The 13331-nt window shown below is 39.0% G+C and overlaps 1 long non-coding RNA gene across 1 annotated transcript; it reads left to right on the top strand.

Annotated features, from left to right (window-relative positions):
- The first annotated feature begins 3303 nt into the window (after window positions 1–3303).
- On the top strand, window positions 3304–5870 carry LOC140698520 (uncharacterized). Its single transcript, XR_012076331.1, has 3 exons — window positions 3304–3363; window positions 3764–3891; window positions 5813–5870. It is a non-coding gene; the product is annotated as an uncharacterized lncRNA (long non-coding RNA).
- Window positions 5871–13331: the final 7461 nt, after the last annotated feature.

Here is a 13331-nt window from a genome sequence, read left to right as displayed (position 1 = left end):
TGGTTCCTCATTCTTCATTCATATACCTTCCCGAGGTTTGAGCAGGAATAATTTAAAAATGAGATAGACAAGTCCCAGATTTAAAAAACTCCCCTTCCCAGCATTCTGCCCTTCAGGAGCAACTGTCATTTTCAAAATGCAAGAAATGAAAGCTCAGATCAGCTTAGTAATTTTCCCCAGAAAAGGCCAGGGCAAAATTGACTAGAACTCGGCTCCCTGTTTCCTGGCCCAAGATGCTTTGCCCTGTTGATACTGCCTATGCTAGAGGTGATGGGGAAGCCAGAAAGTTATGTCCCGTGTGTGGGACTCCTGTGCATGGACAGAAATAACCCCACCTATTAAATCCTTGAAAAGACTCCTGTCACCACTTCCACAGAGCCCACTTGGACTTTTGTTTTCATGATCAGTGTGACTTAAAAGGTGAAATAAGTGAGGAAGATCTGGGGCCTGGGAATGCCAGTTTAGGAATGATGCCACTTTATGTCAGCTTATGAAGACTGTCCAATGCGCTACAACTAAACTTGCGCTGCTGAGGGTCCTTAGCTAGAGCCAAGGCTTTCAGGGTCTAAGATGTGAGAATGTAGCAGCGACAGGGAGGGGCAAAGCAGCCCCTCATCTTGATCTGCCTTCCTTTCCCTTCCTTTGCACCAAATGAATGTGCCCAGTGTCCCGGGGCCCTAGGGAGTGACATTCCCCAGCCTGGGATGATGTTTGGCTAACTGCATTGTCCCTCTCCATGCCCCCCTTCTCCCCTCAAAATACGCATCCTGCCCTCACCCCCTCTTCTCCTCATCAGGCTAACAGTGCCTGGGTGAGAAATGTCTGGACACCTGTGTGGGTACGGCCTGGGGTGAGGGGGTATGAGCAGGAAAAATGCCTGTAATCATCATGGTCTCCAAGAAACTGGGCCAAGCTGCAGGGAAATGGAATTGGGAAGAGCTGCAGCCAGGCGTTTTGGAGGTTTATTTCCAGAACGCTGGGCGGTGGGCTCATCATCGGCTAACCCGATTTCCTCTGGTGACGCTCTGCCCTCTGCTGGTGGACCTGTGGAAATTATCATGTCCTCTTAGCTGCCTGATTCCAAGATCTCTGTAACTTGAGCCCCAAACCTGAGCTGGGTTCACTTAAAAGCCTCCAGAGAAGGACCCTGTTCCCACCAGCTTCCTGCAGAAAGGCAGGAGAGAAGAAACATGTGGGAAGATGGGGAGAAAAGAATGCTGAACTGGGCACGTGGACTTGCCGCTCTGCTGTTGCTTAAACAACAGGCTTTCTCTAAAGGAACGGTCTGCCCTATCTCCTCTGGTGACATGCAGGTATGAATGTTCCTAGACAATGGTGTTAATGTGGCCATTTTTCCTGCCTCTCCCACAGCCCCTTAGTCCTCTAGATCTCCCTTCCTTTGTCTCCTAGATCAGGACTTGTCAAGATGGTGCCAGAGATGGTGGATTGAAGAAAATGATCATTCCCTGTACTTGTGGGAAGAATGCTCCAAGTTGGTCGGGTAGATTCCATGCTATGTGGACCCTCTTTAAAGTTAATAATAATCATGACAGCGAATTCTTCTATGGGGCTTACTCTGTGCCAGGCAATATTCTAGGCTACTGTCATATGTTTACTTATTTCATACTCACCACAGCTTTATGAGCTTTATGCCCATTTTACAGATGAGGAAACAGACTCAGAGAGGTTAAATAACTTGTCAAGTAGAGGCAGCAGAGCTGGCAGGTGGACCTAGAACATCTCTTAACTACTCTGTTATTCTGCTTGTGTTACTTCTTCTGTCTCAAAATAGTATGTCAGTGGAGGCAGACAACCTGTACACAAAGGGGTGATTAGAATTAGAGCCTGGAATCACCTGAGGGAACGGTCAAGTTCCTGGATCCCACAAATGGAAGAAGTCAAAGGCTGGGTGGCCGCTCTGAAACAGATTCTGCAAGGGAAGTGTCATCTGAGATGGACCTTCCTGAGGGCCAGTCTCCAAGTAGGAGACTGAGAACAATGGCTTCCATAAGATGAACCAAGGATTGACACATCTTAACTTGGAAACTCTTACGCTCCTTGAGAAGAGGGGTTGTTTAATAGTAACCAGTGTTTAGCAGTGCTTTGCACCTGGTAGTTGCATAGTAAATGTTTGCAGGATATAGACTGGATAACAATAATCACTCACATTTAATGAGCAATTACAATAGGCCAGACAGTCTTCTAAAGGCTTTATATGGATTATATCATGTAGCATTTACAACATCCCTATGCAGTACCATTGTTATCATTACCATTCTCATCTCATAGATAAAGAAACTGAGGCATTGAAGGTTAAATAATTTGGTATGGTCACACAGAAAATGGAGTGAGAATTTTCACCCAAGTAATGTGTCTCCAGTGTTTGGTCCCCTAACCACCATGCTTGCTGTCTTTCTGGTCAGAAGAAAGAGAAGGAGTGAGATAATAGGAATGAAAAAGTCCTCAGGGCGCCAACTCGGGACCAGTAGTTCTTCCCTGGAGGACCACTGGTGGGATTTAGAGATTTGAAGTACATTTTCTGGGGAGAAAGACATAATAATAGCAATGATGTTCATGTGCTTGCCAACTGTTGAACTGAGTACTTTTAAACCTTGGAGCTCCTGCATGAGGTTAAGTACTACTATCATTGCCATTTTGCAGAGGAAACTGAGGCACAGAGAGGTTAAATAGCTCACCCAAGGTCACCCAGCCAGTAAGCAGTAGAACTGGAATTTGAATCCAGATGGTATGGCTCTCAGTTCTGGGATATTAATTGCCATGATATACTGCCCAGAGCCTTTGTTAAAGTCAAAAAGGAGACTGAACATGCTGCAAATATCTAGACCTATTACTCTAGACAATCTTGGAGAGAAGTTAGATCACTTCTGCTTTTTTCACTGTATAAAAACCTAGGTTTTCCTGTCAGCAACTAGGCAATACCTCACTACTTTATGGGAAAATCTCAAACTTGGAAAAATGTGTTTCTATCCCAGAATCAGTGTGTTGAATACATGGCCCAGATCCTGGAGGACAAGGAAATAACAGAGTAATCTGAGCGAGACTGCAGAACAACCTGCGCAGAGCAGTGCTTACCTTCACCGTCACCTTTACCTCCTTTTTCTCTTTGCTTCATCTTGATCTGGTTTCTCTCCTTTGGCCCCCATGTGGTGAATACTGAGAAGTTCAGTTGCTTTTCCTCTTTGACCATCACAGACCAACTTTGACCTGAAATAGAAAAGCTGGTGATCAAGATTCAGAGCTGGAATCCTAGTGGTTAATAGCATTTACATCCTCCTCCTCCTCCAGCCAAGGAAATGCCTTCAAAATGAGTTCCTGGACATAAGTTATCCAGCCGGACACATGGTGAGGACAATTCTCCGACAAAAGAACTGCATTGGTTATGTGCCAATTTTCATTATTACCTTGGTATCTCCTTTTCTTGCTACCTTTTAAATATTCTTCCAGGTGATGTGGAGGAGAGGAAATAGACTGTGTGGGAGATTCAGAGCCTAGAGTAGAGAGTTTTTTGTTTGCTTTGTTTCCCCCTAGAAATCCTCGTTATGTGAGTAATGGAGCTTCTCACACCCTTCTGGTGTGTGTATGTGTGGCATCATCAGTCTCAGCATCTCCTGGGGCATTTGTAACACCATCAATCTCAAATTTCAAGTGAAGGTTCATCCCACTTCTGCAGATGATCACAACCTTGTCCCAAAGGTCACTGTAATCCTATGAAGTAGGTGCTGAAATTATCTCTGTTTTACAGATGAGGAAACTATGGCTAAGACACTAACTTGTACAAAGTCACAAAATTAAGAAACAATACTTGGATACAGACTCAAATCATTTGAACTACTAAGGTCAAGCTCTAAGCTGCTTTTCTTAATTTCCCAGGTAAGGGATTCCAGACTTTATCTCAAGGTCAATGAAACAGTATTGAAGAACTTTTAAGTAGGAGAATATGATGTTTTGAATTTTAGAAAGATCTTTCTGGAACTTGTGGATGGTGTGACCATTTGAATTGGCTGTGTAATTCCTCCCCCCCCCCAAAAAGATAAGATATTATAGATAGAATTTTACTTATAATGGAAGTCTTGAGTAAAATAAGAAAGCAAATTTCTCAGGTGCTAGAAATGAAGACGAACCACAAAACTTGAGAAGGAAGCAGGTAGTGAAAGTTGAGTACCTTTAGGGTATCAGAACCAGATAAATGCCAGGATAGTGGGATTTTAAGGGCAGCAGAGGAATGGCTGATGAGACCAAGACCTCGGCATCTCAGGCAGCTGGAAATAAAGCTGGGAGTCTCTTATCTGTGAAAGATATAGCCCAGGAACACTACAAGGAAGCTGCATAATCTCATGAGAATATGGCTAGAAAGTCAGATCAGCTAGATCAGCATAAATGACCTCCACAGTCGCATACCCCAGGAGTACAGAAATTTAGAATCAACATATATTATAAAATTTCTCTGGAACCAATGAAACCTAGAGGAACACAGTAGGGAAATTTGAAACTGCCTCCCAAGATGGTTCCTAGGTCCCAGGATCTGAGGGACTTCCATGGAAAACAACTCTCTTTGAAGATGAGCTCATGATATAAAAAAAAATTATAAGCCACATAAGGAAACACACTGCCTTGAGAAGGAGTGGTAGAGAACATACACAAAGAACTAAGGACAAATTGAGAGAAAGTCTATAAATTAAGTGAGCTCAAAGAGAAAAACAGTTTGAGGAAAGAATCAGTAAATTGAAAAATATCCAAAGATAAATTCTAGAAATTTTATGAATTTCCAACATATATACACATAGTTTCAGCCATTTAGGCAGCAGGCTACCCTTCTTACACACATGGCTGTCCTCCATGTGAATCTTGTCTTTCTTAAAATCTAGAAATGGAGCCCAAGGAAGTGTGTTTTTGATGGTGGTGATGGATTCTATCCCTTGCAAAGAGACTGACTCTGCTGGGTTAGAGGACGTGCTGCAGGAATTGAGCAAAGGCTGGTGCTTGACTCCGGCCCAAAGTTCCTGATGGTCTGAGCCATATACACTCTTCAAACTGCTTTAGGGCATCATTCAGAACAGACTTCAACTCCCTAGCTTTCCTAAAATCCTCATTGGATAGGATTTGACACCACCAAGCCAGAGGGAAACCTGGTTTTAATACAACACAATAGATAAGTTCAGCAGAAGGAGGAGTAGCAAAGGACTGGCTGCCTGGGGATTTGCCTGGCCAGCTTGGAGAAGCCACCCACGGAATTCTGGGGTCGTTTCCCCCTAGGCGTCACATGTGAGTCATGCTCATAAAGCCAGACTGTTGAGTATCTGCTTTCAGACCCAATGTGTATTCAATTGCCCATTCATCCAGTAAGTTTCTGACATCTGTAATAGGCATTCAATGAATAAATGGTGGATCTTGGACTATCCCACACTCTCACTCTGGGCTGTCAATAATTCCTGATTTTCTGCACCCTCAGCACATACAATTCAGGATGGTCATGTTGCAGTTTATCCTTTCTCTTTCACCTTTAGGGAATTTGTCTCCCAAAATCATGTTCCCACACTCGAACTCACTCTCTAATTGTCTACTGAGGCTCATTCTTCAAGACCACTAAGCTGGGACAATTATGAAAGTACAAAAGCACAGAGTGGTCCCAATCTGATACTTCTAATCTGTTGAGATATTGTGGATGGCCCTACCCTCAGACTTCTTAGAAGAGGAGAATACAGTGTGCACGCTGGAAGGCCCCAGGAAGGGCTAATGCTCCCCCGCTGGCTGTGCCTGTGTGTCCATGTGAGGTACTTTTTCTCTTTTCCAGATACAATGTAGCTCAGATATTGGTGGAGGCTTCTTACACAGAGCACTTTGGACTTCCGACAGCCATCATTTGACAGTCTTGGAGAGTTGTGAGATTTCATCCCATTTGAGATATTTAAATGGGTTATATATATTTTTTCTGTTAATTACATTTTTATTGAAGGTTATACATCCTTTAATAGAATCTACTTCTGAAAATATTATATACTGCCACCAGATGGCAATAGAGTCAAAATTTCATTTTGTGTTTGTAGCAATTTTTGAGTATTATTTATTGAACTCATTAATCCTTTAAGTATGTTGGCTCACTAATATTTATTTAGCTTTTAATTATACTGTCAACTCTATAAAGTAGATATTATCACCACATTACAGATGAGAAAACTGAGGCTCAGTGGTCTTATGTATCTGGCTCAATTTCTCAGATGTGCCATAAGAAATTTTCAATTTTCTCTTAAAATATCTTTAAGACAGTTTCTTTCTAAGTTAGACATATATTTACCATATGATCTACCAACCCCAGTCCTAAGCATTTACACATGAGAAATGAAAGCATATGTCCACACAAAGACCCATACATAAATATTTATAACATGTGTCTATATATCTGTATGTCAGTTTAGTAGTGAAAACTGGAAGCAACACAAATTTCCATAAACTTATAAATTGACATATAAGTTGTGGTGTATTCACACAATAGAATACAACTCAGAAATAAAAAGAAACTAACTACTGTTAACTTGCAAAAACATGGATGACTCTCAAAAGCATAGGGTTAAGTGAAAAAAAAGCCAGACACAAAAGTCTACAAATGGCATGATTCCATTTATATGATATTCTGGAAAAAGCAAAACTATAGATACAAAAATCAGATCAGTGGTTGCCAAAGTGGGGTATGTGTATGTGGGAGGGATTGAATTTGCTACAAAACGGTTCAAAGGAAATTTTCTAGAGGATAGAACAATTTTTCTCTTTTTTATTGTGGTGGTGGTTACATGATTGTATTTGTCAAAACTCATCAATATGCAAGCTTACAAAGGATGAATTTTCCTATAGTATAAAAGTTATATCTCAATAAATATGACTTTAAAATAACTTTAAGAAACAGCTAAACTTGACTGATTTATATTTCATATATGACACTATTTAAAGGAACTTATGAAATCACCCCTGATCTTTCTTAACAATTCTATCTTCAATTTAATTTGTGTATTACTTGTTGAACACTTGCAAACAACCCTAGAGCTGGGATTGTCAAATCTTGAGAGGTGCATGAATAGGATTCTGGAAGTCAGTGAACCTTCTGAAGTTAAGTGCAAAATTTTGTGTGTATGTGCAAATGGGCATTTCCATGTGGAGATGCTCATAACTTTCATCGAGTTTTCAAAGGGATCCCCTGAAAAGTTACCAACAGATAAAGTGCCACTGTACCCAGGGAGAAGAGGTTCTACTACTGTGTAGTATCAACTATGAAAGAATGTGGACCTCAGCATCTGGGGGTAGTGAAGCTGAGTTCTGTGGATGACAGGTCCTGGAGAAGGAGCTGTCAGGGCTTGCCTTCCGAGCAGATGAGTGGAATGATGAAGGTGCTCCACGAAAGAGTCTTTGGGAAAATGACTGCAGCATACCATGAATACTTGCACTGGAGACTGCTGTAAATCCCAAGGCAGAGAGCACTCAGCAGCAGTTAGAAGCAACTGCTTCTACATATATAAAACAATCTTCAGTGAAATAAGTATGGAATAGTATATATAGTGTGTGCTATATGTCTTGAAATATATAGTATGTATTATGTATTATACACTGTATATATATAATACTTATTTTATGTGAGTCATATATAGTATAGCAACGTTATTTAGGTAAGTTAAAATATTTGGCATGAATTCATAAAAACTAAAGATTTTTATTAATGTGTTAGAGTACTTGCCCATGAAGAGGAGAATGGAATGGGACATGGAGATGAAAGAAAGAAATATGTGATGAGAGAGAAGAAAACCCAAGGATACAAATTAAGGAGTTTGATGCAATGGCTAATTATACTGTTCCACAAAAAATTCACATCTGGGACGGAAAGGACAGATGGTTGCTTGTTTGGGTGACCTCCTGACCATCCTCTGTCCCTTCCTGTCTGAGCAGGACCTAGGGCTCCTAATGCCTGGCTGGTCTCACAATTGGAGTACAGTATCTCATAGGGTCGTAGATTCTCAAGAAGAAAAACAAATATAAAAGTCAACTATTTATATAAGCTCTGTCTTATCCCCCAAATACTTTAGGGTGTCATGGCTATCATTCTAGAGCCATTTGATGAAGTGTTATCTGTCTTCACCTTCTCCAGACTTCCCCCTTCTTCCCCCATCTCCTGAACCCTTTCTTTTTCATAGCTCCCAGACTTGACCCAACTAATGAGGTAGAATATGATTTACCCCACATTTCACATGTTAAAATAGTATTTTTTTTATTTGTAAGTCTCTAGCTTTCCTTAAACCTACTCTTTTTCATCCAGTGCTGACAAATGGAATTCCTGGGAGTAACTTTGAGAATATGGCCCATCTGATTAGCAGCTCCTTGTGAAGGAAATTTTGAAAAGACAAAAGGGAGGAAAGAGCTGTTGATGCAGATGCGAAATAAAGTGAAACTCCAGACAATACAGCCATTTAAGAAAAAATGTTAAGATAAAGTTGGGGACCAATAACCTTAAAATAATATTGAATCTATCACTGTGTCCAGTATAAGGACTTGTGTTAAAATTTTTAAGTTGTAACCATTTTGTTCCATTTTCTGTTTGAAAATTAGCTAACTAAGTAACTAACTAACAAATAAAAGTTAGCCTTCCATTGTGCATACAACAAAGGACATATTTTTGTGACAGCCTCCTTCAGAGAGGACTGCTGCAACCTAAAATCTGCTTTCATATGCTGTCTAATAATTGGTAGCCCCTAGATAATAATATTCAAATGAGTATCTCTGATTTCTGAAGATATAAATCAGTCACTGACATTTTATTATAAAAATCTTCAAACATACATAAAGGTTGAAATAATTTTTATAATGAACATCTGCATATCCACTACTTAGATTCTATTTATAACATGATATTTGCTTTACCATATCTATCCATCCCTCTATTTATTTAGCAATCCTTCTTAGTTTTACACATTTTATGGTAAATTGCAGGCATCCCTATGTGAATATATATATTGTCTTTGTTTCAGAAAAGTCTCAAATTTTTTCTCTATAAACAAACTAAAGACTTGTGGATTCACTATCTTATTAATAATGTGTATAAATGACTATTGTTACTTCTGTACACAAACTTTTTAATTTTTTTCCTTGAAATGGAAGCAAGTCTATCTGACAAAAGATAGGAAATAGATGTAATGTTTGGGATTTAGGAGAGAAGTAAATATTGTAAACAGACATTGAAAATAAGAGAAAAGGCTGGCTTCTAGTATGCAAGAGAATATCCAAGCAATGCAGTGGAGAATTGACATCATATATTTAAAGTCTGCATGTTTGTCCTATGTTTGCCATCAGTCCAAATAGGAGTAGAAAGGCCAGATGTTTGGTGGGTTCCTCCGTGTTGAACAGATGTCACAGGAAGACTCCTGAGACAAGAGAGCTGAGGATGCTGAGAACAGAGGGTTATACCATACATGTCTCAGCTGGAGAGAGGTAAGAGTAAAATTTGCAGGGGGCTGTTGAATTCTGAGGACAAGAGGGAGGCAAAGGCCAAGTAACTGAATGCCAATGTCAGCCCACAAGTATGATGGCAGTCAGAGAGGGAGAGAAATAGAAGTTCATGAGGCTTTTGTCATTATCCTCATCATTTCAGAGATGGAATGTGATAATGCAAAAGATGTGGTCAGGAATACAGTGATTGAAAAAAGGGGGAGGTCAAGAAACTGGAATGCTAGGGTGTTTTGACACTGAAGTTTTCATAAAATGATAAAAGTGAAAATTACATTGGTGAGTCAAACGCCAAAGCATTGTACATAAGATAGACCTAAGCCTGGCTGAAATACACGCAGTAGTCTCCTGGGGAAATTCTAGGAAGCTTTCCACCCTGATGAGGAACGCAGAGGAAACTCTTGCTTTTTTTGTCTGCTTTTGTGTCTAGTTGTTCAAAAATTTTTTTTAATGCTTGGAGATACTGAAGCAGTCTGTAACCACTGGAGAAATATTTTTTAAAAATGCAGAGAAAGCATCTGAGTTCTGCCATGATTAAACTGCTAAAGAAACCGTGCAACTATCTAACTCTACCCCTTAAGGGAATAACACAAGTAATCATCCAGAACCTTCCTAATCCATGCTTATGAATGAGAGAGGGACGGTTGGTAAAGGAACACAAATAGAGGGGAAAATCTTTTCTAGACATCTATATCTCTCATCCTGGGGTAGCTTAGTTTAAGAAGAGAGCAGATTTGACAGCTTTTAACAATTGATGATTTTAGAGTATACTGGTAAGGGGAGGGAACTTAGATAAATACTTATAATGTTCTATAAATCATTGTTTAAAAGTTTCATACCTTTCTCTTCGTTTAAATTGACCTTAAACCCAGAGGGACTTCATTAAAAGTTAGGAGCATTAAACAACAGGGAATTCAGATTTTAAAAAAAAGATTTATCTGGTTTTAATGAGAAAATAGCCCATGATTATGTTTATATAATTAAGATTTAGGAATCAGCTCCTTCTCTATACATACTACTAGAATGACTAAATATAATCCCCTATGGGCAGCTTCTTAAAATTACTTAAATGTGGGTGCTTGGAAGAAAGTGAATGATACAGCAGTTTCAGTTAAAGATCTTCCTTCTTTGAAGAGAGAGTGTATTACTTACAAATGGACACCCTCAGGGAGTATGAAACTTAGATATGTGGCAGCAAGCTTTGTGATTGAGTCCTCTGATGCTTCTGTCAGATGGCAATGCGGTCACTAAGTCATGAGTCCCAGGACTGGTCCTCAGTTCTCCAGGCTGTGCATCACTCATTATAGCCAATAACTTGGCTGATGGCTAGAATGGAATTTGGCTAAACAGATTTTTGTTTACTGCTAAAATATAGCTGTTTCATGAAGTTTTCCCTGACCCACTCTATCTGTTCCCCATCTTTCAGAGCAATCCATAAGTCATCTCTCCCTCTAATGTATGTAGACTATATCTCTATTTTTATGTTTTTATTTAAATAATAATAATCATAGTCATACCTCACATTTTGAGCACCTAGCTCATTCAACACTGTTGAATGCTTTATCTATATTTAACCCACATGATAGTTCTGTGAGGTAGGTACTATTGTCATTCCCATTTTACAGTTAAAGAAATTGAGGTTTAGCAGGTCAACGTAATAACTTAAGTCTTCCAATTAATATGTGGTAGAGCCAGAATTCCTCCTACTTGAATTTCAGAGTGCATACCCCTAACCACTGTGTAATATCAATTTCTTGTTACTAGACTTTAGAATCCTCGTGACCAGAGTCCATATCCTCTCTTTAAAATTATTTCCAAGCTCACAGTATTCTGCTGTTGCTGTGCAACCCTTTGAAGACCAATAAGACACAGGAATGCCTATTCCATCCCAGCCTCCCAACAGTTGAAGAGGCAAGGCAGGTACACTTCAGAAAACTCAGAACAACCTTCTTTGTATCCATGGGGTGCCACACAGTGCCTATCATATAGAAACAGATAGTAAATAAATGCTAAGTACTTAATGAACCCAGTTCAAGAGTGATCACCTTCCATTTTCAGAAGAAGGTGTATAGCTGTGAGTTAGAGAAACCCTCTAAAGTGCTTTTAAAAATTCTAGGTTTATTTTTTTCTAAAATACTGAGAAGCCCAGAAGTAAGCAATCCAGAGATGATACCATGAATCAAAGATGGCACAAGGACCCAGGCTTGTTTGTATCTTTTTGATCCATTAAACTTAGCATGAGGTCATTCTCCTCATTGCAACATGACTTGGGGGCATGTATGGGCCATTATGCAGTTTTTTTTTTAATGTTTCCAGGGAGAATTTAGTTTTCTTCCTTGTTAATTATAATTAACCAACATGTTTTAGGAGAAACCATTTGAATTTTCCTCTGGTTTCTAAAAGATTTTTAATCTTTTAAAACTCTAGTTAATATAAAGCTTCATTCTTATTTATCTTGACCTCTTTTACTATGATTGTAACATGACATCACTAAACAGGTCTAGTCCAAACCCATAAAAGATTCAGCTTTCTCTGCTCTATCAGTATATTTCTCACAGTGATCTCAGAGAGAGGAAAGTAACTATAAAACAAAGAAGAAAAAGAAAAGGAGGAGGAAAGGGGGAGAAAAAGAAAGTAGCTCTTAATCAAAATTGCTGTTGAAGACTGAATAATATTGTAAGATCATATACAGCCAGGGTTAAACAGATTAGCTAGTGATATCTAGAACAGTCTGTGATTAAAAACAACCAAACAGAACTCTGTGTTTAGGCTAAGATAAGTGGGATAAATTCCTGCAACAATTACCCTACTCTCCAAGATGCTGGCTGCTGTTTTCCATCATTTTCCTTTAATTTAATCTCCTTGACTTTGACCTTTATAGTCTACAATATCAGCCCTTGTTTCAAAGAAAAGCCTGAAAATATGAAGTTGACCCCATAGCTCCAAGGGAAAAGCTGGCAAAAAGTAGGCAAGAATGCTTTTAAAATAATATTTTACTTACATATAGCCAGCTCCATAAATTTCACATTATTAGGATTAAAACTTGTTTTCCACACCTCAGGAAAAGCCTTACTTCCTGTGAGCTGTCCAGGGTACTGATCTGCCTCTGCCTTTATCTTTGACCCAGTATAGCAGAATCTTCTGTCTTTGTGCCTGTCCTAGTTACACTATGATACAGTATAGAATTAACAAAACAAAACAAAACAAAAACAAATGTTTAAGGTAAAGTTTGTCTTCTGATTATAAGATTAGAAAAGAAAAAGAAAAAAAAACACCCATAAACCCATTAATTCTAAGCACCTACGGAAAACATCTAGATCTACATATTTGTGGTTTTCTGCATTCTACATGTGTATGTAGAATATGTAGCTTTACACATTTGAGACCATTCTGAATGTTCAGTGCAAGTTTTTACATTGTTATTTTTATAGTGGCACATGCATTTCTAGTTATTATTCATCTTTTGAGCTCATCTTTTTAATTAGATGCATAACATTTTATCATTCTCTGTTCCATAATTGACCAAATCATGCTCATGTAATTGGGTATTTTTTTATTTAAAATATTTATAGAACTACAGTAGTTCCCCATTATCTGTGGCTTTACTTCCAATGGCCTCAGTTGCCTGTAATCAACTGTGGTCTAAAAATATTAAATAGAAAATTCCAGAAATAAATAATTCATAGGTTTTAAATTATACGCTCTTTTGAGTAGCATGGTGAATCGTGAAATTTCCATTGTCCTGACTTGTCCTGCCTGGGATACGAATCACTCCTTTGCCCAGTGTAGACCACCCTTTACTTACTTAATAGCTATCTGGGTTATCAGAC

This window comes from Vicugna pacos, chromosome 9 (assembly GCF_048564905.1).
Source record: "Vicugna pacos chromosome 9, VicPac4, whole genome shotgun sequence".
Classification (NCBI taxonomy): domain Eukaryota; kingdom Metazoa; phylum Chordata; class Mammalia; order Artiodactyla; family Camelidae; genus Vicugna; species Vicugna pacos.
The sequence above is the reverse complement of the archived record's forward strand: the minus strand, read 5'-3'. Positions and strand labels throughout refer to the sequence as shown.